This window comes from Myxine glutinosa, chromosome 1 (assembly GCF_964187855.1).
Source record: "Myxine glutinosa chromosome 1, kmMyxGlut1.1, whole genome shotgun sequence".
NCBI classification, from domain to species: domain Eukaryota; kingdom Metazoa; phylum Chordata; class Myxini; order Myxiniformes; family Myxinidae; genus Myxine; species Myxine glutinosa.
In genome coordinates this window covers 24,757,277-24,783,181 of record NC_136261.1, presented here as the reverse complement: position 1 = coordinate 24,783,181, position 25,905 = coordinate 24,757,277, and the positions used below count along the sequence as shown (strand labels likewise).

The 25,905-nt window shown below is 43.3% G+C and overlaps 1 protein-coding gene across 1 annotated transcript in view; it reads right to left on the bottom strand.

Annotated features, from left to right (window-relative positions):
• Positions 1-25,905, bottom strand: part of LOC144889489 (uncharacterized) — an 880,122-nt gene that overhangs the window by 461,729 nt on the left and 392,488 nt on the right. The window lies entirely within an intron of this gene.

Sequence of the window (25,905 nt, the reverse complement as noted above, 5' to 3'; positions counted from 1 at the left end):
AGCACCAAATTTGGCACAAATGTACATTAATATGTTGCGAACATTGTGTGGTCAGCAATGAAGACGAGAGTCTGAATTACATGTATGCAAAAGACCTTGTGAACCAGTGAAGCAAATACACGGGTAAGCATGAATTAAATCTAGGGCATGATATAATTTCCATGATGTTTACCTCTACACTCAATGGTGGAAGGAGGTAATGTTTTGATCCCAGCTTGTCTGTATGTCTGTTTGTCTGTTAGTCCACAAAATTCCAGACAAAGCTTGTAGTAGTGGTAGTTGTAGTGGTAGTGGTGATAACAGAAATTGTTATATAGAACTGAACTTATATTATTATTATATGCAGAAAATAACTTCATTTCTATATGCCCTGCAGTGGACAGGTTAATTGGTTTATGCACTGAAGGGGTCACCCTGGTGTGCACTGCTGTGTTCTGCCTCACTGAGTTGTTCAGGTATGATGTACTCAGCACAAGCTTCCGGTCGGCCCGGAGGTGGGGGTGCGGGGCCTGTCACGGAACGTCAAAACAAACGGCCTGCCGGGGCCGCCCAAAAGTCGGGCGTGAGGGGCGCGTCCACTAATGGAACGCCTCTCGCTTCCCAGATCGAGGGCCACGTGGTCAGGAGAACCTCGTCCCTTCCGGTCACACTTTGCCTATCGGCCGGCCTCGAAGACCGAAATTGTGACGGTGTCACCCAAAAAATTTGAAATTACGAAATTTGAAAAAATTTGAAAAAAAAAATTACAGAATTTCAAGTGGCCCAATATCTGAAAATGTTCGCAACATATTAATGTACATTTGTGCCAAATTTGGTGCTTGTTTCACAAAATGCACAATTCTTTTGAATATTTGGGCTAAGCCGCCCCACTAATATGGTTATGTTTGTCGCTATGTATGTTTATATGCGACGAAAACGTCTTCTTCTTCAAATAAATTACCACCCTCTTAATTATTGCATTAAGACTGCTGAGACCCCTCAGACCTTTGACGACCCTTTAATTCCCCCAAGACCCTTCAGACCACCAAGACCCCGGAAGACCCAAAATACCCTGAAGCCCCAAAACACCCCAAAGACCCAAAACACCCCGAAGAGCCAAAACACCCCAAAGACACAAAACGCCCCGAAGACCCAGAACACCCCGAACACCCAAAACACCCAGAACACCCAAAACACCCCGAAGACCCAAAACACCCAGAACACCCAAAACACCCCGAAGACCCAAAACACCCCAAAGACCCAAAACACCCCGAAGACCCAAAACACCCCGAAGACCCAAAACACCCCGAAGACCCAAAACACCCCAAAGACCCAAAACACCCCGAAGACCCAAAACACCCCAAAGACCCAAAACACCCCGAAGACCCAAAACACCCCGAAGACCCAAAACACTCGGAAGACCCAAAACATCCCGAAGACCCAAAACACCCCGAAGACCCAAAACACCCCTAAGACCCAAAACACCCCTAAGACCCAAAACACCCCGAAGACCCAAAACACCCTGAAGAGCTAAAATACCCCGAAGACCCAAAACACCCCGAAGACCCAGAACACCCCGAAGACCCAAAACACCCCGAAGACCCAGAACACCCCGAAGACCCAAAACACCCAGAAGACCCAAAACACCCAGAAGACCCAAAACACCCCAAAGACCCAAAACACCCTGAAGACCCAAAACACCCCAAAGAACCAAAACACCCCGAAGACCCAAAACACCCCGAAGACCCAAAACACCCCGAAGACCCAAAACACCCCAAAGACCCAAAACACCCCGAAGACCCAAAACACCCTAAAAACCCAAAACACCCCGAAGACCCAAAACACCCCGAAGAGCCAAAATACCCCGAAGACCCAAAACACCCCAAAGACCAAAAACACCCTGAAGACCCAAAACACCTCGAAGACCCAAAACACACAGAAGACCCAAAACACCCAGAAGACCCAAAACGACCCGATAACCCAAAACACCCCGGAGACCCAAAACACCCCGAAGACCCAAAACACCCCGAAGACCCAAAACACCCCAAAGACCAAAAACACCCTGAAGACCCAAAACACCCCAAAGACCCAAAACACACAGAAGACCCAAAACACCCAGAAGACCCAAAACGACCCGATAACCCAAAACACCCAGAAGACCCAAATCACCCCGAAGACCCAAAACACCCCGAAGACCCAAAACACCCCGAAGACCCAAAGCACCCCGAAGACCCAAAACACCCCGAAGACCCAAGACCCATAAAGACCAAGAAGAACCAAAAGACCCTAAAGACCCAAAAGCCCCTGAAGACCCCGAAAACCAAAAAGGCACCAAAGACCCTTAAGACCCAAAAGCCTCTGAAGACACCAAAGACCCAAAAGACCATGAAGACCCAAAACACCTTAAAGGCCCAAAATACTCTCAAGGGCCCAGAGGATCCAAAAGACCCTGAAGACCCAAATGGCCCTGAAAACCCAAAAACACCTTGAAGACCCAAAAGACACCAAAATGGTCAAAGATGCCTACTCCTCTGAAATGACGTGAAGTGAGGAGCGCATAGCGTGCCGAGTCACACTAGTTATGAGAATTCGTCATCTCACGAAATGTTTCGTTGTTGTTAAATTTGAACATTCTTAATTACCCTCGCCAGAGGAGAGAGTATTGCATTTGGGTCAGTTTGTTATGACTAAAATTGAACAATTTCCTCATATGTCAGTCTGTCTCATTTGCACGTTTGTTACTTGCAAAATTGAAGATTTTCAAGAATATTGGTCGCTTGCCTTTGTTACTCTGTCTGTTTGTCACTCGCCTACAGGTCACAATTTCCAACCGATCTTCACGAAACTTCACCAAGTTGTAGAGGTCGTCACAATTGAGAAGTCTATTGATTTTGAGTTCAAAGATCAAAGGTCATCTGGTGGTCAAATTTCTAAAATCATCAATTTTCATCTGATTGACTTGAAAATTTAACAGCATTTGCAAAGTGCCTCACTGAATTGGGAAAGCAACTATTTTTGTGGTCAAAAGGTCAAAGGTCTACTCAAACTTATAAAATCATCAATTTTCATCAAAAAATCGTTACTTTTCATCCTATTAACCCGAGCTTTGATCAAGACTGTCAATTTTGATCTTGATGAAATGGAAAATTTGCTGGATAAATTGCAACCTTTTTTCCGAGATGGGGAGGGGGGGGGGGGGTGGATTTTGCAAGCATCGTGCTCTGCATGACGTCTTCTTGTTACTTGCAAAATCGAAGATTTTTCAAGTATATTGGTCGGTTGTGTTTGTGACTCTATCTGTTTGTTTGTTTGTTTGTTTGTTTGTCACCGGCCTACAGGTCACAATTTTCAACCGATCTTCACCAAACTTCACCAAGTGGTAGAGTTGGTCAAATGCCAGAAGCCTATTGTTTTTGGGGTCAATAGGTCAAAAGGTCAACATAGGCCACAGGTCACCAACTTTGCTAAATTTCTAAAATCCTCAATTTTCATCCGATTGACTTGAAATTTGAAGACCACTTGCATATCTGGTCACTGAATTCAACCACCAAGAATTTTTGAGGTCAACATAGGCCAAATGGTCAACGTAGGCCAAATTTCTAAAATCCTCAATTTTCATCCGATTGACTTGAAATTTGAAGACCACCTGCATATCTGGTCACTGAATTCAACCACCAAGCATTTTTGAGGTCAACATCGGCCAAATGGTCAACATAGGCCAAATTTCTAAAATCCTAAATTTTCATCCAATTGACTTGAAATTTGGAGAGGACTTGCATTGAATTCAACCACCAAGTACTCTTGAGGTCAACATAGGCCAAATGGTCAACATAGGCCAAATTTCTAAAATCCTCAATTTTCATCCGATTGACTTGAAATTTGAAGACCACCTGCATATCTGGTCACTGAATTCAACCACCAAGCATTTTTGAGGTCAACATCGGCCAAATGGTCAACATAGGCCAAATTTCTAACATCCTAAATTTTCATCCAATTGACTTGAAATTTGGAGAGGACTTGCATTGAATTCAACCACCAAGTACTTTTGAGGTCAACATAGGCCAAATGGTCAACATAGGCCAAATTTCTAAAATCCTCAATTTTCATCCAATTGACTTGAAATTTGAAAAGGACTTGCATATCTTGAAAATGACTTGAAACTGTTAACATATATAATGACGTCATGCCTGTCTGTGCTGCTAACATGAGCCCGTGTCATTAATGTATTATGGAGCTACCTTTGCTCGTACCACGTGATGATCGCCATTTAGATTGTTCAGAGCAACATCAGCCACGTCACTGATCCACCCAATCGGACTTCACCTGGTTGGAAGCATCCAGAATTTTTCAAACCTTCACGTCTTCCAGTGTGTGAATACTTTTTGTAAACATGAGATAATTCACTAAATCTGGATATTAAACGGTTCAAAGTCCATCTCGCACCTGGACCTTGTTGTATTCGGCATTCCACGCGGGACTTTGTGTCATGTCCATCACCTGTATTGTTATAATATCATTCCCGAGACAAAATGTCCAACGCATTGACATATCGAGGTTTCGGGACAAGCTTCATCACCTCAATTATTTGGCCATGAAATGATGAAAGCACAATAAGTCAACCGTTCGTGAAGTTTATTTTAACTGTTAACGAGTTAAGCTGCGCTTGGGATGGGTGGAGGGGCCGAAGCGCAGAGTCCTGAGGAGATGTGAAATATCGGGTGATCGAGGCGGGCGGGAAAATCTCCTCAACACGATCGCTGAGGTACTGTGGTCTTCAGGCAACCAGCGCGCCATTATCCTCAAGGATGCCTCGTCCCACAGCTGAGTCAAGCTGCGCTTCGGATGGGTGGACGGGCCCGAAGCGCAGAGTCCTGAGGAGATGTGAAATATCGGGTGATCGAGGCGGGCGGGAAAATCTCCTCAACGCGATCTCTGAGGTACTGCAGTCTTCAGGCAACCAGCGCGCCATTATCCTCAAGGATGCCTCGTCCCACAGCTGAGTCAAGCTGCGCTTCGGATGGGTGGAGGGGCCCGAAGCGCAGAGTCCTGAGGAGATGTGAAATATCGGGTGATCGAGGCGGGCGGGAAAATCTCCTCAACGCGATCTCTGAGGTACTGCAGTCTTCACGCAACCAGCGCGCCATTCTCCTCACGGCTGCCTATCCTATCCTATCAATTCAATTGCCTATCCTTTCAATTGACTTGAAATTTGAAGAGGACTTGCATAATTGGTCACTGAATTCAACCACCAAGTATATTTGAGGTCAACATAGACCAAAAGGTCAACATAGGCCAAATTTCTAAAATCCTCAATTTTCATCCAATTGACTTGAAATTTGAAGAGGACTTGCATATCTGGTCAATGAATTCAACCACAAACTATATTTGATGTCAACATAGGCCAAAAGGTCAACATAGGCCAAATGGTCAACATAGGCCAAATTTCTAAAATCCTCAATTTTCATCCGATTGACTTGAAATTTGAAGAGGACTTGCATATCTCGTCACTGAATTCAACCACCTAGTATATTTGAGGTCATCATCGGAAGGTCAACATAGGCCAAATTTCTAAAATCCTCAATTTTCATCCGATTGACTTGAAATTTGAAGAGGACTTGCATATCTCGTCACTGAATTCAACCACCAAGTATTTTTGAGGTCACCATAGGCCAAAAGGTCAACATAGGCCATCATGTATCATTGGAAAACTTTTGGGGGAGGGTGGATTTTGCAAGTATCGTGCTACGCATGACGTTTTCTTGTTTGTTTGTTTGTTTGTTTGTCACCGGCCTACAGGTCACAATTTTCAACCGATCTTCACCAAACTTCACCAAGTGGTAGAGTTTGTCAAATGCCAGAAGCCTATTGTTTTTGGGGTCAATAGGTCAAAAGGTCAACATAGGCCACAGGTCACCAACTTTGCTAAATTTCTAAAATCCTCAATTTTCATCCGATTGACTTGAAATTTGAAGACCACTTGCATATCTGGTCATTGAATTCAACCACCAAGAATTTTTGAGGTCAACATAGGCCAAATGGTCAACATAGGCCAAATTTCTAAAATCCTCAATTTTCATCCAATTGACTTGAAATTTGGAGAGGACTTGCATTGAATTCAACCACCAAGTATTCTTGAGGTCAACATAGGCCAAATGGTCAACATAGGCCAAATTTCTAAAATCCTCAATTTTCATCCAATTTACTTGAAATTTGAAAAGGACTTGCATATCTCGTCACTGAATTCAACCACAAATTATATTTTAGGTGAACATAGGCCAAATGGTCAACATAGGCCAAATTTCTAAAATCCTCAATTTTCATCCAATTGACTTGAAATTTGGAGAGGACTTGCATTGAATTCAACCACCAAGTATTCTTGAGGTCAACATAGGCCAAATGGTCAACATAGGCCACATTTCTAAAATCCTCAATTTTCATCCAATTGACTTGAAATTTGAAAAGGACTTGCATATCTCGTCACTGAATTCAACCACAAATTATATTTTAGGTGAACATAGGTCAAAAGGTCAACATAGGCCAAATTTCTAAAATCCTCAATTTTCATCCAATTGACTTGAAATTTGAAGAGGACTTGCATATCTGGTCAGTGAATTCAACCACCAAGTATCTTTGAGGTCAACATAGGCCAAAAGGTCAACATAGGCCAAATTTCTAAAATCCTCAATTTTCATCCAATTGATATGAAATTTGAAAAGGACTTGCATATCTCGTCACTGAATTCAACCACAAATTATATTTTCGGTGAACATAGGTCAAAAGGTCAACATAGGCCAAATTTCTAAAATCCTCAATTTTCATCCAATTGACTTGAAATTTGAAGAGGACTTGCATATCTGGTCAGTGAATTCAACCACCGAGTATCTTTGAGGTCAACATAGGCCAAATTTCTAAAATCCTCAATTTTCATCCAATTGACATGAAATTTGAAGAGGACTTGCATATCTGGTCACTGAATTCAACCACCAAGTATTTTTGAGGTCACCATAGGCCATCATGTCACATTGAAAACTTTTGGGGGAGGGCGTATTTTGCAAGTATCGTGCTACGCATGACGTTTTCTTGTTTGTTTGTTTGTCACCGGCCTACAGGTCACAATTTTCAACCGATCTTCACCAAACTTCACCAAGTGGTAGAGTTGGTCAAATGCCAGAAGCCTATTGTTTTTGGGGTCAATAGGTCAAAAGGTCAACATAGGCCAAAGGTCACCAACTTTGCTAAATTTCTAAAATCCTCAATTTTCATCCGATTGACTTGAAATTTGAAGACCACTTGCATATCTGGTCATTGAATTCAACCACTAATAATTTTTGAGGTCAACATAGGCCAAATGGTCAACATAGGCCAAATTTCTAAGATCCTCAATTTTCATCCGATTGACTTGAAATTTGAAGACCACCTGCATATCTGGTCACTGAATTCAACCACCAAGCATTTTTGAGGTCAACATCGGCCAAATGGTCAACATAGGCCAAATTTCTAAAATCCTAAATTTTCATCCAATTGACTTGAAATTTGGAGAGGACTTGCATTGAATTCAACCACCAAGTACTCTTGAGGTCAACATAGGCCAAATGGTCAACATAGGCCAAATTTCTAAAATCCTCAATTTTCATCCGATTGACTTGAAATTTGAAGACCACCTGCATATCTGGTCACTGAATTCAACCACCAAGCATTTTTGAGGTCAACATCGGCCAAATGGTCAACATAGGCCAAATTTCTAAAATCCTAAATTTTCATCCAATTGACTTGAAATTTGGAGAGGACTTGCATTGAATTCAACCACCAAGTACTCTTGAGGTCAACATAGGCCAAATGGTCAACATAGGCCAAATTTCTAAAATCCTCAATTTTCATCCAATTGACTTGAAATTTGAAAAGGACTTGCATATCTTGAAAATGACTTGAAACTGTTAACATATATAATGACGTCATGCCTGTCTGTGCTGCTAACATGAGCCCGTGTCATTAATGTATTATGGAGCTACCTTTGCTCGTACCACGTGATGATCGCCATTTAGATTGTTCAGAGCAACATCAGCCACGTCACTGATCCACCCAATCGGACTTCACCTGGTTGGAAGCATCCAGAATTTTTCAAACCTTCACGTCTTCCAGTGTGTGAATACTTTTTGTAAACATGAGATAATTCACTAAATCTGGATATTAAACGGTTCAAAGTCCATCTCGCACCTGGACCTTGTTGTATTCGGCATTCCACACGGGACTTTGTGTCATGTCCATCACCTGGACCTTGTTGTATTCGGCATTCCACGCGGGACTTTGTGTCATGTCCATCACCTGTATTGTTATAATATCATTCCCGAGACAAAATGTCCAACGCATTGACATATCGAGGTTTCGGGACAAGCTTCATCACCTCAATTATTTGGCCATGAAACGATTGAAAGCACAATAAGTCAACCGTTCGTGAAGTTTATTTTAACTGTTAACGAGTTAAGCTGCGCTTGGGATGGGTGGAGGGGTCGAAGCGCAGAGTCCTGAGGAGATGTGAAATATCGGGTGATCGAGACGGGCGGGAAAATCTCCTCAACACGATCGCTGAGGTACTGTGGTCTTCAGGCAACCAGCGCGCCATTATCCTCAAGGATGCCTCGTCCCACAGCTGAGTCAAGCTGCGCTTCGGATTGGTGGAGGGGCCCGAAGCGCAGAGTCCTGAGGAGATGTGAAATATCGGGTGATCGAGACGGGCGGGAAAATCGCCTCAACGCGATCTCTGAGGTACTGCAGTCTTCACGCAACCAGCGCGCCATTCTCCTCACGGCTGCCTATCCTATCCTATCAATTCAATTGCCTATCCTTTCAATTGACATGAAATTTGAAGAGGACTTGCATAATTGGTCACTGAATTCAACCACCAAGTGTTCTTGAGGTCAACATAGGCCAAAAGGTCAACATAGGCCAAATTTCTAAAATCCTAAATTTTCATCCAATTGACTTGAAATTTGGAGAGGACTTGCATTGAATTCAACCACCAAGTACTCTTGAGGTCAACATAGGCCAAATGGTCAACATAGGCCAAATTTCTAAAATCCTCAATTTTCATCCGATTGACTTGAAATTTGAAGACCACCTGCATATCTGGTCACTGAATTCAACCACCAAGCATTTTTGAGGTCAACATAGGCCAAATGGTCAACATAGGCCAAATTTCTAAAATCCTAAATTTTCATCCAATTGACTTGAAATTTGGAGAGGACTTGCATTGAATTCAACCACCAAGTACTCTTGAGGTCAACATAGGCCAAATGGTCAACATAGGCCAAATTTCTAAAATCCTCAATTTTCATCCAATTGACTTGAAATTTGAAAAGGACTTGCATATCTCATCACTGAATTCAACCACCAAGTATTCTTGAGGTCAACATAGGCCAAAAGGTCAACATAGGCCAAATTTCTAAAATCCTCTATTTTCATCGAATTGACTTGAAAATTGAACAGCATTTGCACATTGAGTCACGAAATAGGGAAACTAACTATTTTTGAGGTCAAAAGGTCAAAGGTCAACTGAAGGTCAACTTTCCAAAATCATCATTTTTCATCTGAAAAATCGTCACTTTTCATCCTGTTGACCCGAGCTTTGATCAAGATTGTAAATTTTAAACTTCATGAAATGGACAATTTGCTGTATCAATGGTAAACTTTTGGGGGAGGGCGTATTTTGCAAGTATCGTGCTACGCATGACGTTTTCTTGTTACTTGCAAAATCGAAGATTTTACAAGTATATTGGTCGGTTGTGTTTGTGACTCTGTCTGTCTGTTTGTTTGTTTGCTTGTTACTTGCAAAATCGAAGATTTTTCAAGTATATTGGTCGGTTGTGTTTGTGACTGTCTGTCTGTTTGTTTGTTTGCTTGTTTGTTTGTTTGTCACCGGCCTACAGGTCACAATTTTCAACCGATCTTCACCAAACTTCACCAAGTGGTAGAGTTGGTCAAATTCCAGAAGCCTATTGTTTTGGGGTCAATAGGTCAAAAGGTCAACATAGGCCAAAGGTCACCAACTTTGCTAAATTTCTAAAATCCTCAATTTTCATCCGATTGACTTGAAATTTGAAGACCACTTGCATATCTGGTCATTGAATTCAACCACCAAGAATTTTTAGGTCAACATAGGCCAAATGGTCAACATAGGCCAAATTTCTAAAATCCTCAAATTTCATCCAATTGACTTTAAATTTGAAAAGGACTTGCATATCTCATCACTGAATTCAACCACTAATTATATTTTAGGTGAACATAGGCCAAAAGGTCAACATAGGCCAAATTTCTAAAATCCTTAATTTTCATCCAATTGACTTGAAATTTGAAGACCACTTGCATATCTGGTCACTGAATTCAACCACCAAGTATTTTTGAGGTCAACATAGGCCAAATGGTCAACATAGGCCAAATTTCTAAAATCCTCAATTTTCATCCAATTGACTTGAAATTTGAAGAGGACTTGCATATCTGGTCACTGACTTCAACCACCAAGTGTTCTTGAGGTCAACATAGGCCAAAAGGTCAACATGGGCCAAATTTCTAAAATCGTCACTTTTCATCCTGTTGACCCGAGCTTTGATCAAGATTGTAAATTTAAATCTTCATGAAATGGACAATTTGCTGTATCAATGGTAAACTTTTGGGGGAGGGCGTATTTTGCAAGTATCGTGCTATGCATGACGTTTTCTTGTTTGTTTGTTTGTTTGTCACCGGCCTACAGGTCACAATTTTCAACCGATCTTCACCAAACTTCACCAAGTGGTAGAGTTAGTCAAATGCCAGAAGCCTATTGCTTTTGGGGTCAATAGGTCAAAAGGTCAACATAGGCCAAAGGTCACCAACTTTGCTAAATTTCTAAAATCCTCAATTTTCATCCGATTGAATTTTAAATTTGAAGACCACTTGCATATCTGGTCATTGAATTCAACCACCAAGAATTTTTGAGGTCAACATAGGCCAAATGGTCAACATAGGCCAAATTTCTAAAATCCTCAATTTTCATCCAATTGACTTGAAATTTGGAGAGGACTTGCATTGAATTCAACCACCAAGTATTCTTGAGGTCAACATAGGCCAAATGGTCAACATAGGCCAAATTTCTAAAATCCTCAATTTTCATCCAATTGACTTGAAATTTGAAAAGGGCTTGCATATCTCGTCACTGAATACAACCACAAATTATATTTTAGGTGAACATAGGTCAAAAGGTCAACATAGGCCAAATTTCTAAAATCCTCAATTTTCATCCAATTGACTTGAAATTTGAAGAGGACTTGCATATCTGGTCAGTGAATTCAACCACCAAGTATCTTTGAGGTCAACATAGGCCAAAAGGTCAACATAGGCCAAATTTCTAGAATCCTCAATTTTCATCCAATTGACATGAAATTTGAAGAGGACTTGCATATCTGGTCACTGAATTCAACCACCAAGTATTTTTGAGGTCACCATAGGCCATCATGTCACATTGAAAACTTTTGGGGGAGGGCGTATTTTGCAAGTATTGTGCTACGAATGACGTTTGCTTGTTTGTTTGTTTGTTTGTTTGTCACCGGCCTACAGGTCACAATTTTCAACCTATCTTCGCCAAACTTCATCAAGTGGTAGAGTTGGTCGAATGCCAGAAGCCTATTGTTTTGGGGTCAATAGGTCAAAAGGTCAACATAGGCCAAAGGTCACCAACTTTGCTAAATTTCTAAAATCCTCAATTTTCATCCGATTGACTTGAAATTTGAAGACCACCTGCATATCTGGTCACTGAATTCAACCACCAAGCATTTTTGAGGTCAACATAGGCCAAATGGTCAACATAGGCCAAATTTCTAAAATCCTCAATTTTCATCCAATTGACTTGAAATTTGGAGAGGACTTGCATTGAATTCAACCACCAAGTATTCTTGAGGTCAACATAGGCCAAATGGTCAACATAGGCCAAATTTCTAAAATCCTCAATTTTCATCCAATTGACTTGAAATTTGAAAAGGACTTGCATATCTCGTCACTGAATTCAACCACAAATTATATTTTAGGTGAACATAGGTCAAAAGGTCAACATAGGCCAAATTTCTAAAATCCTCAATTTTCATCCAATTGACTTGAAATTTGGAGAGGACTTGCACATATGGTCACTGAATTCAACCACCAAGTATTCTTGAGGTCAACCTAGGCCAAAAGGTCAACATAGGCCAAATTTCTAAACTCCTCAATTTTCATCCAATTGACATGAAATTTGAAGAGGACTTGCATATCTGGTCACTGAATTCAACCATCAAGTATTTTTGAGGTCACCATAGGCCATCATGTCACATTGAAAACTTTTGGGGGAGGGCGTATTTTGCAAGTATCGTGCTACGCATGACGTTTTCTTGTTTGTTTGTTTGTTTGTCACCGGCCTACAGGTCACAATTTTCAACCGATCTTCACCAAACTTCACCAAGTGGTAGAGTTGGTCAAATGCCAGAAGCCTGTTGTTTTTGGGGTCAATAGGTCAAAAGGTCAACACAGGCCAAAGGTCACCAACATTGCCAAATTTCTAAAATCCTCAATTTTCATCCGATTGACTTGAAATTTGAAGACCACTTGCATATCTGGTCATTGAATTCAACCACCAAGAATTTTTGAGGTCAACATAGGCCAAATGGTCAACATAGGCCAAATTTCTAAAATCCTCAATAGTCATCCAATTGACTTGAAATTTGGAGAGGACTTGCATTGAATTCAACCACCAAGTATTCTTGAGGTCAACATAGGCCAAATGGTCAACATAGGCCAAATTTCTAAAATCCTCAATTTTCATCCAATTGACTTGAAATTTGAAAAGGACTTGCATATCTCGTCACTGAATTCAACCACAAATTATATTTTAGGTGAACATAGGTCAAAAGGTCAACATAGGCCAAATTTCTAAAATCCTCAATTTTCATCCAATTGACTTGAAATTTGAAGAGGACTTGCATATCTGGTCAGTGAATTCAACCACCAAGTATCTTTGAGGTCAACATAGGCCAAAAGGTCAACATAGACCAAATTTCTAAAATCCTCAATTTTCATCCAATTGACATGAAATTTGAAGAGGACTTGCATATCTGGTCACTGAATTCAACCACCAAGTATTTTTGAGGTCACCATAGGCCATCATGTCATATTGAAAACTTTTGGGGGAGGGCGTATTTTGCAAGTATCGTGCTACGCATGACGTTTTCTTGTTTGTTTGTTTGTTTGTTACCTCTGCCACCAAAGGTGGATGTAGGTTATGTTTTCATTTAACCCATGTCTGTCTGTCTGTCTGCCTGTGAACAAGGTATCTCAAAAGTTGTGGATGGATTTGGGTGAAATTTGGCAGAGATGTAGTGTATGCGACAAGGACGAAATGATTAGATTTTGGTTAAGATCCGGATTCGGATCCAGCGGGGATATTTTTTTCAGTGATTCTTCACCATTAGGAGATATGGCCAAAAACGATACATAGCAGGATATCTGAAAAGGTTGTGGGCAGATTTGGACAAAACTTGGTGGAGAGGTTCCGTATGCGACAGAGAAGAATTCATTCAATTTTGGTGGAGATTCTAATCCAGATCTGGACAGGGAATATTTAAAGTAATTCGTCCTTATAACCCTCGAGACCCTTTAGAACCCTAAAATGCTTGAGAAGGTTGCAGATCCTTGAGACCTCTCAGACGCTTTGCACTCTAAGACTCCTCAGAACTTTTGCACCCGAAGTCCCTTTAGTTTAGACCCGAAATATCTGCCTCACCACACGTCGCTATGCACTCAGGGAGAGAGATGGTGCAAGTTGGGGTGGGAACAAGAGAAATGAGAAGGAAGTGAGGAAGGAGGGTGCGGAGGAGGGCGAGGAGAGCGACGTCTCAAAGATTTAGTGGAAATTTTTCAATTAATATTAGTTGTAGCGTGGTATTAAAAATTTAAAGAAATAACATATTGTTATGTGGGGAGGGTAGCACAATATCTAGAGCCAGATAGATCTGTATAGGTAGGTATTCGACTGTCGCAATAGGGAATCTACCTGTAATAAGTTCTGTGTGTTTAGTCCGTTTTGTCGGGTTAATATGTCTGCTTGTGAACATACCAGGATGTTCGTGTGCTAGTTAGTTAGGGATTAAAGATAACAGCCCCTGTGTGTCAAACATAGTCATCAAACCTTTGTCCCTTATGGCAATGCACACCTGTAGACACTTAATTAGGCCCTTTAGTGCACGCATTAATTAAATTCCCTTCCCTGACAAGACTTTGGAAGAAAACGGACAGGAAGCCAGTTCAGGGCACCACCGCATGGACCGCAGCCAGCTACACCTCTGCTAGGCCTCGAGTAGCACGCGCTATCACCACGCTACAGGGAACGTGTGATGGGTTGGCGGGGTAGGCGCGAAACTCCAGCCAATGAATCGGTGGAGGGCAATGATTGGGTGGCGTGCCGAGGCTGACGTCACCGCCGCAAGGTTATAAAAAGGGCGCGCCGAACTCTATGCGGAGTCATAGCCCGTGTTCGCTGGCTTGCTTCTGGGAGTTCTCTTGAGTTGAGTGGAGTTCGCTTGCTTCTTGCACGTTCCTTTGTCTCTCTGGCACGTCCAACCCTTGGGAGAGCTGACTGGGACTTGGCAGACCGATCATGTGTGGAGATCGACCTCGTGTGGAGCCGCTAGCCTGCGTTGGATGTGTGGTGTTTGGAGCGAGGCTTTGTGGTGCTTGGAGCGAGGCCTGGTGGTGCTCGGAGGTGGACGGAGAGGGCCGCGTGGGACGTCGACGGATGCAAGACGACAAGACAGATAAGACCAGTCCACATTTCCCCGAACATAACGGACGTTTCTATTTTTGTAATTCATTCCCTCGTCTGTATCTGAAGTCTGGTGTGCGGGATCCCGATTTAGGACATTTTATTACCGGCGCGTATTTCCCTGTCCCGACCTTTGATTAAATAAACCCTTGTATTATTTTTCATTCCTTGTTAACCCTGTGTCCGTTTGAGTTCGTTCGCCTGCCACAGGTACGCACTTTTACCGCAGCTTCCACTTTCCTTCTTCCTCCCGCGTTTTATAGTCAAATCCATGTTCGGTCGGCGCCTCCAATTAGATCCGTTTAGGTCCATCCGCGAGCCATTGTATTAACCAAAGGGTCTGCGCGACAACTGGTGTCAAGAGTGAGGATTTGGGCCCGTCGGACAAAAACAATTTGTCCGCGGCGAGACATCGACACGGTCGGGCGTTAATCGCGCCGCCATTTGAATGCAAATTTTTTTAGTCGGAGGCGATAAATTGGCATCGTCGATCGTGAACTGCGCGAACTGCGCGTCATTAAATTTAATTTTATTCCGGTTGGAAAAGCCACGTGGGAAAGCAACCTCCTTTATGGAGGAGCAGGTGAGCAGTATGGGGGAAGGGAGGACGGAAGATGCGGGAAGCAGTGGGAGTGATTCGGAAGTAGTGGGGGTAGAGGGTAGTGGTGGAACCTCCCCCACTATCAAGGCGGTCCCGAACGATAACCAGGCCTTAATGCAATCATTAGGGACCAATTGGGAGGATTGGAGAATCGACAGAAGGACGATATGAGGGCTCTGTGGGAGCAGAGTGAGCAAATGAATAACAACATGAGGGAATGGAGGAGAGACAGAGAGAAATATGCTGAACAAAGGGAAGCCAAAACGAAAGAAACGAAAACCGCATGTGAGCAAACGAATGAGATAAAGAAAGAACAAAAGAATGATTCACATGGGGCCCAGGAGAATCCAATGGTGGCAGAAATAGAATCGGAACGGGGTGGGGGGAGCCAAATTGGGAATTGCACCGGGAACGGCATGTGAAGAGGTGAATGGGGAATGTAAAATTGGTAATAGGGAATGTTTCCCACCTGGTGGCCTGGAGGTTTATCGCGACCAGGTGGATGCAACAACACCCCAACTGGGGGATGGATTGGAATCCTTGCAGCACCAGGGCGGTGGTGCAGTGCGAGAGGGAGTAACATTATTGGGGGTCCGTGTAATGGAGCCGGACCGGGTATTTATTGGGGAAGGCCTGATGGGGCCAGAATTGATGTGTAATAATGATGAGCATGATGTGACCCAGCGGCTGGGGACCTGGGACATTCCCATGGAGGACAAGGTTGACCAGGCCCAAAGGAGTCTGGTTGATGAGGTGAGTTGGTTCGGGAGATCGAGCCTCTGAAGATTTGGACCCCATAGGGGATGTGGACCAGCTGCATGGAGGGGCAGAACAACCTGTGGTAGGGGTTGTTACCTGCAGCTGCGGTGATTGGACACCTGGGGCCAAAATTTGTAAAAGACAATCTAAAATAAAATTAAAATGGGAAATTGATTTGGAGCAGCCTTGGATGGAGTTGGTCAACGGGCTGTGGAATGTGGACCAGGAGAGGTCATGGGGAATGGCCTCAGGCAAAAGTTGCCCCTTTCAAAATTTTGGAATGCCAGCCAGCTGGGGGGCTGAGCTGGCGAGATTTGTACGTGGGGTCCAGCCATGGGTGTCATGGTACGACCTGGGCCCCCAAGGGGGGTCAGGTGGAGTGTGGCGTCCCTTGTCCGTCGGGGCGCAGTCTGAGCTGGTGGCTAGGACCGACAGGGTCACCGGATCCTGGTGGGGGTTAAGACTTTCAGGGGGTCCGAGGTGGTTTCTCAAGCCTGGGATGGCATTTATTGAGGACCACTAGGGGGAGTTGTTGTGGGTCGCGCTTTGGTGGTGGCACTGCGGACGGCCAACTTGGGCCTAATGTGGTGACCACCTGGGCATGTGGCCTGACACTCTCCTCCTGAGACTCTGGGACAGCCAGCATGTGGTGACCTGCCATGCTGTGCTGGGCTATGGACGTGGGACGAACCGAATGGACAGGGATGGAGATAGCCTGCTGGACAACCATTGGGGCATCTGTGGAACGTGATGGTGCGAGAGTGATCTTCCACAGATGTTCCGTTATGATTTATGGACTCTCGGTTTGGGAAGAGAGCCATGGGAGTGTTGAATTGGGAATGTGTAACGAGCCGAGCATATGGGCCATGCTCGGCTGGCATGTGTATGGCAAAGCATCTTTCTTTGGTGAAATGAGTGAATTGTGACAAATGTTTGGCATGGGTAATCTGAGGGTTAGATGCAAATTTAAGGGTGAATTTTGTGAAGAGAAATGGTGGACACTGTATAGTGATGCCATTATTGATCCAGGTGTGCCAGACCAAAGTGTTGGGGGCTGGGATAAAAATTGAGAAGGTAGCAGGACACAGCCTTCAACTGGTTACTGGGGTGACTGTGCCAATATTTGGAACACTTGGTTATGGTGATGTAGTTCGGTGTCTGGGAGTCAATGTGGTGCTATGGGTGTCTGAGGTGTGTGGACCATGTCTTCTGGAGGAGTCTCCTGGTGGAGCATGGCTGTCTGCTGGACCTTGGCATGGTCAAGTGTGGGTGGGCACTGGGGGCTGCAGTTGTGTGGACTGAGGGATGAGGGCGGCCTAGGTGATGTGAGGGTGGATTCCACGCACTGCGACCGTCTCCCCCAGGGCCGAGGTTGTGAGTGTGGTGGTGTTGTTGGCAGCAGGTGCTCACCACATTGACCAGCTGGGGATGATGCAGCAGTGTTCCTCGCAGGGGGGCCGAAAGATGTTTGGTGGGTCACACACTTATGGACACTCATGGGCCATGTTGACGTTTCGGCTGCTCGGCTTGTCCCGCTGATCCTTGAACGGTGGAGATGCGGAGCTGTCGTAGCCACATGTAGTTGTTTAGAACAGTTCACCGTTGGGGGCGGATCCACATACCTGCCAGTACAGTGGGGTTGAAAAGTGAAATTTGGGGGAATTTGATAGGCCCAATGTGAAATTTTGGGATTTTGAGGGTGGATGGCACTTTGGACCTGACCAACTGGTAGATACCTGCACATCAAGGTAGAGGTAAGGCCTTGATGGTTATTGTCCCAGACTTCAGGACTTGCTTATGGAAATTGGGGACATGTAATTTGGAGAAGGGGGCGGGTGAGAGTAATGACATGGCCGCTGAGGGGGATGGAATGTGTGCCACAGTGTCTTGTGGGTGGCGTTTGTTTTTGTGTGGGGGTGATATGTTTTTATGTGGTCGTGAGTTTGGAAATTGAGTTATGAGTGACTGTGTATTGAAATGTGCATTTGGAAATGTTTGGTGAACTGGGAATTGGGGATTTCACATGAAGCAGGCCATGGCAACAATTGTTGGAAACACCTTTTTGAACCATCTCTGGGAATGTGTTGAGAATTGAATGGCAGCGGGGGAGGAAATGTGTTTTGGGGATTTTGTGGGTGGGGAAGGTGTGCGTGTCCCCAGGTACAGATCAAGCTCTGAGGAGCAATGACTGCGGCCCCCCTCTGCGGCAATTACCCCTGGCAGCCAGTGGCATCTGGAAATTGGAGACCGGCGGTGGAGGGTCTGTTAGGCGCCTTTGGGTGGAAGACTCCCGGCGACCCGTGTGCTGCGCAGAAGCAGGAGGCAACAGAGCCTGGAGTGTGGAGACCCCACCGGTGGGGTAACGGTGGAAAGGGCTGTTTGACTGTCATGGGGCCAAGAGGTAAAGGGGGAGGGGGGGGGGGATTAATTTGTAAGCCAGGTGACTTGTGTTTCGGACTGTGGGCACCACAGCCTGAAGCGCCCCCACCATCTTGATTGTGCGGTACCTCCCCGCTGCCTAGTTGAGAGAAATGCACACATGTGATATGACATCTATGCCATGGTCCTGCAGGGGGGGGGGGGGGGGTGAATTAAGTGCTTGGTAATGATTTAGTGTTGTAACGATTTTTGGATTGAGAATGAATGGTTATGGGTTTGTGTAGAATGAATGGGGGAGATGTCACTCACCTGTAACACCAGGACAGGGCCAGCAGAAATTTAGGGGTACAATGGGATGGCCCCGCAGGTAAGGTTGCATCTTCTAGTATCCACCGGGGGACGCGGGCAGTAGGAAGGGGTTGTACAAATATGTATTAGTTGAGTTTTTGAAGTTTTGGTTAAGGTTAAGGTTTGTGGTTAAGTTAGATTTCGAGTGCTTGTTGTTTGTTTCTTCCCACCACAGGAGCGACCAATGAAAATCATTGTAAATATTTGAAATACATGGTTGGTTAAGGAGGTCAGCATGTTAAGGAGCACAGTTAGGTAGCTTCGGCTCGCTTCCCACAGCCCTCCTGCTTTATTTCATTGGTTAATTAGCTGTGAGACAGTAAGTGCTAAGACTGGAATGGTAGCGCCTGCAGTGAACCTTGCAGGGGCTACGGTTCCGGGGGGGGGGGGGGGAGGGGGAAGGGGGCCTGTGTTATGAATTTGGGGTAGGGGGGAATATCTAGATTTAAGTAGATCTGCATAGGTAGGTGTCCAGTTGTCGTGATAGGGAACCTCCCCTGTAATAAGTTCTGTGTTTAGGCGGTTTGTCGGATTAAGTGTGTACCTGTGATCATACGAGGATGATCCGGTGATAAATAGTTGTAGGGACTAAGATAACTCCCCTGTGTCAGACCTGGTGATCTACCCTTTGCCCCGTATGGAAATGCACTCTTACAGACACTTAGATAAGCCCTTAGATAGTGCACATATTAATTAAATCCCCCCCCCTTACAATTACTGACGATAAAACTGACCGGAAGAAACAGGCAGGAAACAACGGCGTACAACGGCGCCGTGGAAGACAAACATTGTGCAGGTGAGCAACAGCCACGCTCAGAGGGGTTCTTGATTGGCATGGGGGAGGGTCGAGCAACGAACACCACACTGATTGGTAGAGTAGGGGAGTATGTGCAATTGGTCAAAGGAAGGGCAGAGAGCTTCTCAGTGATTGGCAGTGAGAAAGGTAAAGGAGCAACACACTGATTGGCCACCAACCGATGAGACCACGGCCAATCAGTGCATAAGGTGCGAACGAACAACCAACAAGCAATGCACTGGTTGGAGGGCAAGCGCCGGTGATGAAAAAGGGCGAGAAAGGCAACAAGTAAGTGACGCACTGGTTGGAGGGGAAGCGAGCTGACGTCAGAGGACCGTGAGTAAAACCGCTCGCTCACTGGCATTTTGGAGTGCTCTCCCTTGCCCTCACGTTCCTGGATTCTTCCTGCCTGGACCTCCCTTCTGCCAATGATTTTTTTTAATCTCCATTTGAACCTCCTCCCCGTTCGCCTTTCATTCCCGATTGGACATGTTCTTGCCTCTGGACATTGGAGAGACAGTGAAGCAATGATCATGCGAGCAGGGCCTGCCGGGCGGCGTGCGCTGATTCGCGAAGCATGCGAACGAAGCGGACTGAGGCCTCCTTCCTGCCAAGCACGGATCCGCGTCCTGACGCGAGTTTGGGGCCTGGACGACAGCAGACAGATAAGACGCACCACACAAACCCCAAACACGACAATTCTTTTATTTAATTCTTTCCCTTGTCTTCTATGTGAAGTGAGGTGTGCGGGATCCCGATTTAGGAACATTATTTATGTACCGTCGCGTCCATTGTTCTCGGATTCCCTAAAAATAAATTGTTTCTTGTTGTACATAATTCCATGTTCGTATGACTTTATTCACTTTGCAGGTGAAGACTGGGGGGGGGGGGGGGGTGTCCGACAGGTAAGCCAGGCATCCTCCCCCAATCCCCCGCCTCGTGTGTCGATCTGCCATTGAATTGGAAACGCCTCCAAGTAAGCTCGAATCCATCCGAGATCCCCGGGTCTTAACCGAGGGGCAATCGTGTGACAATATCTTCAATGTTATAATCATTTAGTTTGTTTTGAAGTTTAAATAAACTGATTATGTCTTCTTTTTGAAGACCCACAATAAAACCTTGTGAGAGTAGTTGATACTGAGGTTGAAAACCTGACTTTATGAAAATGATTAAATTATTATAATCTAAAACTTTGGGAGTAAGGAGCATCTGTAAAAGCAAACAGGTTTTCCCACATCCACTTGAACCAACTAAGAGACATCTTAATGAATTTGGAAGATTTTTATGGTTGTTAAACTTTATCTTATTTTCCCAAACGGGTTAAAAATCATTCATTTATATATTTGGAAAACAATTCATCCACTTTTTTACAGGCATTTTTTTAAAGAAACTGTGTTTTATCCTGAGTTCAGTTTTCATTTTAATATAATCCATTAATTTATTTATATAACCTCTTGTCTTGCTATTCCCCTGAAAATGACAATCGTAAATAATAAAACATCAATCCCTGAAACATCATCCTAATTTTGTCAATCTCTTCTGTTGTCAGGAAAGGAGCATCCTCAGCATCATGTACACCAATAGCAGTGTGAAAGTCTTCTTCAAATAAATGTTTGCCTTCATCAGAAAAATAAATATTTATTTCTCTTATTAATCTTGTAAAGTAATTCATTTTTGTTGAAATTTTGAAACAGTTATGTTTCTTTATCTATATATTTTTCATCATTATTTAGAAGATAATCACAAAATATACATTGTTCATAGGCTTTTGTCTCTGTGTTCAATCCCACTCTGTTACACGCAGGACAATTCTCTAATTTATCGTGGGGAATATCGGGGAATTCAAGAGCTTCAACATCTGGTATATCATTTAGATTCATAATATTTATATTGTATAACTTTACTTCAAATAAAATTAATCTTCACTGCAATCAGTGCTTTCATAATCATCATCATCGATAAAACTACTTTCATGACTATCATTTAAACACAAACTCTCAGTATCATAACTGTCTTCTGTTTCAGTAGAGATAGTATCATCACTATCATAATCCTCAAAATCTTCAACTGAAGAATGAGTCATTTATTCAAGAAAAACAAAGTCTTGAAGGACTCCAATCAAAGATATTCAAACCAAGAAACAAGTTCAAACATACTATTTATAAATATACTTGATGGTGATGAGTGCATAAGAAAATGAAGCTATTCCCAAAAATAGAACAGTCAGATTTTCATTGACTCTCTATTCGAGTTCAAATAAATTATGGGAGAAAATGTAGTGGTTTGGGTGTTTTAGAATCAACAAATATTCATTGGTTCTCTATAATGAGCATGTATAGAAAAGCATATGTGGTTTATAGTCCCTGTGCATTTGGTTTAAAAAAAAAAGGGTTTTAGTTTTTTTAAAAATGGGTTGGGATAAATGACTGGATAAAAATGGGTTCCAATGCATTTTCCCAAGTTCCAGTGCATTTTCCCCATTCACTTTAATGTAAAATTGGGTGTGTTTTCAGACCAATAAATGGCTTGGAGGAAGTGGGAGAAACAGGAGGATGTTTTTAGGGGTGTGGGTGTTTTGGAAATAGTGGGCATGGTTTATCAAAAAGTGGGTGTGGTTTGCAATAGTTGGTCTATTGAGGATTTAATATTTGATAATAGGATTAGTTGAAAGTGTCAGAAATAGATGAATTTTTAGGGTATGATCAATGGAATAATGGAAAAAGTGGATATGGCTTGTGAATAAATATATGTTGGCATGCTTGGGGAAAAGGGAGAAATAGACAAATATTTTTAAGGGTTAAGGGTGTGTTTTAGAAATAGCTTTTCCCATTCACTTCAATGTAAAATTGGGGGTGTTTTAGAATCAACAAAGGGTTTGGGGGTCTATTGAGGATTTAACATTTGTTAATGGTTTAGATGGGAAGGGGAGAAATAGACGGATGTTTTTTGAGTTTTTGGTGGGTGTCCCATAAGTTCCTCCGCATTTTCCCCATTCACTTAAAGGTAAAATTGGGTGTGTTCTAGAAGTCCCCATTTCTCTACGACTGACGCCTTTGCCACGTGGTAGCGATATTACGTTTGGTGGCTATCTTGGATAGGGTGACAATTGAGCTTGTCTCCTGGCGGAATTTGAAATCATATCACCGAAGGTAACTCAAGCCAAAACCTCGAAACTTTACATAAAAGTGCACGATTTTTCGATTGAGGGCCCCGACTAGTAGCTGAATAAGATGGTCCAACAATTTTTGTCCATGGAGTTGAGTATTGCAACTGTAGTTATAAAGGTGCTAGTTAAGATGTGCACAAATGTTTCCAACAGTATTCCAAACTCCAAACAAACAAACAAAACAAAGTATTCCAAAGGTCAACAGCTCCAAATGGTAAGTATTTTTTATTTGCACCATTTGCATCAGACAAGAATAATTGGTACTTGAAATGTTCGCATTTTCTCCATCGTGTTACCTTTCCAACAAAACCTTGCTTTCTTTATGTTTGTGTTGGTTTTTTTATTGGATTCGCTGGGTTTTTTTTTAAATCTTTGGCATTTTGATCCAAATGCTGTTGTGATTAATTGTACACGCGTGGTTCTCCATAAAGCAGGACAGCCAGGAGAACTGTTTGTGTCATGATTGTTGTAATTGTTAAACGGGACCGATTTTGGATGCATTTTGGGAATCCTGTGTGCCGTGCATCTGCCCGTGGCTCAAACGGTGCATTATTGCTGTACGAATGTGAAATAAAATGAATGAACATTATACATGGCTTTGCAGAACTAAACTAATTGTACAAAATAGTGTTAAATGAAAACATAAGATTTTCTTCGCCACCCTTTCGTATAAACCGTCAGGCCAGAACTTCACATACACCAACTTCAAAATACGGATTTCTCTGTTGTAATGTTTGGATGTTTGTGTTGTAACGTCGCCTTACATACCTGACGACGTGAGGACGATCATCTGTCATCCCAGTATAATAACGCTGTGCACTAATTCCATTCAACCAAACTATGTCAAACAAAACGAAAATGTACTATCTATTTATTATGCACACATGATAATTCGGGTGGGAGAATGTACACTTGATGCATTTTGCTTTTGTTTCCCTCATTCACGGTAAAATGTTTTCAGACTATTTTTAAGCAGCATAATCTTTTCCTCTTTTTCGTCACATGTGTTGTATTTAAAGCTAATTACTTTTCCTTGTTAATCACCAAAAATTGCTTAAAGATTTAAAGAATCTTTTTCCAAAGAGCTAATTTTTTGGATGAAAGCTAATGTACCGAAGTAAAAGTAATATGTCATAACATTGAAATATTCAAACACAACGATAAAGTTTAATGTACAGAAAGTAAAATATTGTTATGGTTCTCTACGCCGGCCTTCTTCTCCTTATCAAGGGGGGATTAATCCCCTTGTCTTTACTGGCCTAGTGGAAAAGAGACTTATTACGTCCCTCCCGGACACATGCGGAGTAGGGTTTCGGGACTACTTTCTCACTCATACCTAGGTACCCGCGCTGCCCTGGGAGCGAGGAAACAAGCCTCGCACGAACCACGTGTGATGGTAGTACACCGAGCGGATTGCATACACGTGGTCCGCGCAGTCTTAACTAGTGGAACCCGATTGGAGCGATCTTATTCGTGCCACGCTTAGTCAATGGAGGAAACCACAGGAATGATCGAATCAGAAAGAAAGAACAAGGGTTTAATTATTGCCACACATATATACAGTTCAAGGATGAAGAGACACAGAGTAATCCTTAAACGGTCTTAACATATCCCTGGGACAAAGGGCCCGTCTCACTCACACTAACACAGGGGATTGCAGATGGGCAGGTGTTCCCCAACGCGTCCAGGGATGGTCCTCGTCCAGCTCTCCACGGTCCCCGGCACGTCCCGCGAAGATGGTTGCAGGCGAAGGCAGGGACTCGTAGCGCATCTCTCGAACAAAGGGATGATCGGGGCGAAACGGTAGAGGGCGGACTTTAGCACAGCTGGCGGTTACTCAGCCTCGTTCACTCGCGCGGCTGAAAATGCACTATTTCGTTATAAACGCGCCTGGCTGCACCCGCGTATATGTAGCGGCCAACTCTTCTCCTTCAATACACTTGGCGTTGGTTAGCGTGCGCGTTCTTGTGCAATGATCAAGTTCAACAGGCAACAGTCCTCTTGTCTCTCTCTCTCGCCGCAAGTCAAGTCCTATTAGCCCTCCGATGCAAGTCCTCCTCTGCAAGTCCTTTCGAGGGCTTTGCGCAGTGGGTTTTATCGCTACGCCCCCCAAACCTTCTGGAACTCACCAGACTCTTCTCACCACGCCCTCTGACGCCACCGCCTCTGAGCTCTGATTGGCGGCTCATGCTTACCGTCATCGCTCCTGCCACTCTGCCTCGACTCCGCCCCGATCCTCCTCTGCCTCCCTCGTGTTAACTTGCCCAATATGAACCAACGTTAACAAACTGGATTGAGGCTATGGACATAGGATGATCGGTGGCAGTAGGGCCCATCTCCCTGGCTCCTACCCAACACAGAGTTAACACTGGAAGGGAACTAAGCTCACAAATACTAAGACATAACTATACTATTGCGAGGCTACATGTTGCTTGTGTGACTAACGATGGGGGACAGACTTTAACCTTTATTACTCTCACTTGACAGACTCAAAACCGCAACAATATGTGAGGCGAAATTGTCATTTTATTATTTTAAAATAATGTTTGTGCAGATTTATGCAAATTAGGATCATCTGGTGGACAACTTAATAAAATACTGTGCACGAAACATCAGACATCATTCTTTGGGAAAATGAAATAAAAAATCAACTTCATCTTTTTCAAATTTGTTACACCTACCGAGCATGGCAAACACAATAGCATTATTCAACAACAACAGAAAAGAAGAAAGGTAATTAGGTTATGCAAGAAACAACAGCATTACTCAACAACAACAGAAAATAAATGTAATTAGGTTATGCCATTATGACTCAATAACAGAAAATAAATGTAATTAGGTTATGCCATTATGACTCAATAACAGAAAATAAATGTAATTAGGTTATGCAAGAAACAACAGCATTACTCAACAACAACAGAAAATAAATGTAATTAGGTTATGCCATTATGACTCAACAACAGAAAAGAAGAAAGGTAATTAGGTTATGCAAGAAACAACAGCATTACTCAACAACAACAGAGAATAAATGTAATTAGGTTATGCCATTATGACTCAACAAC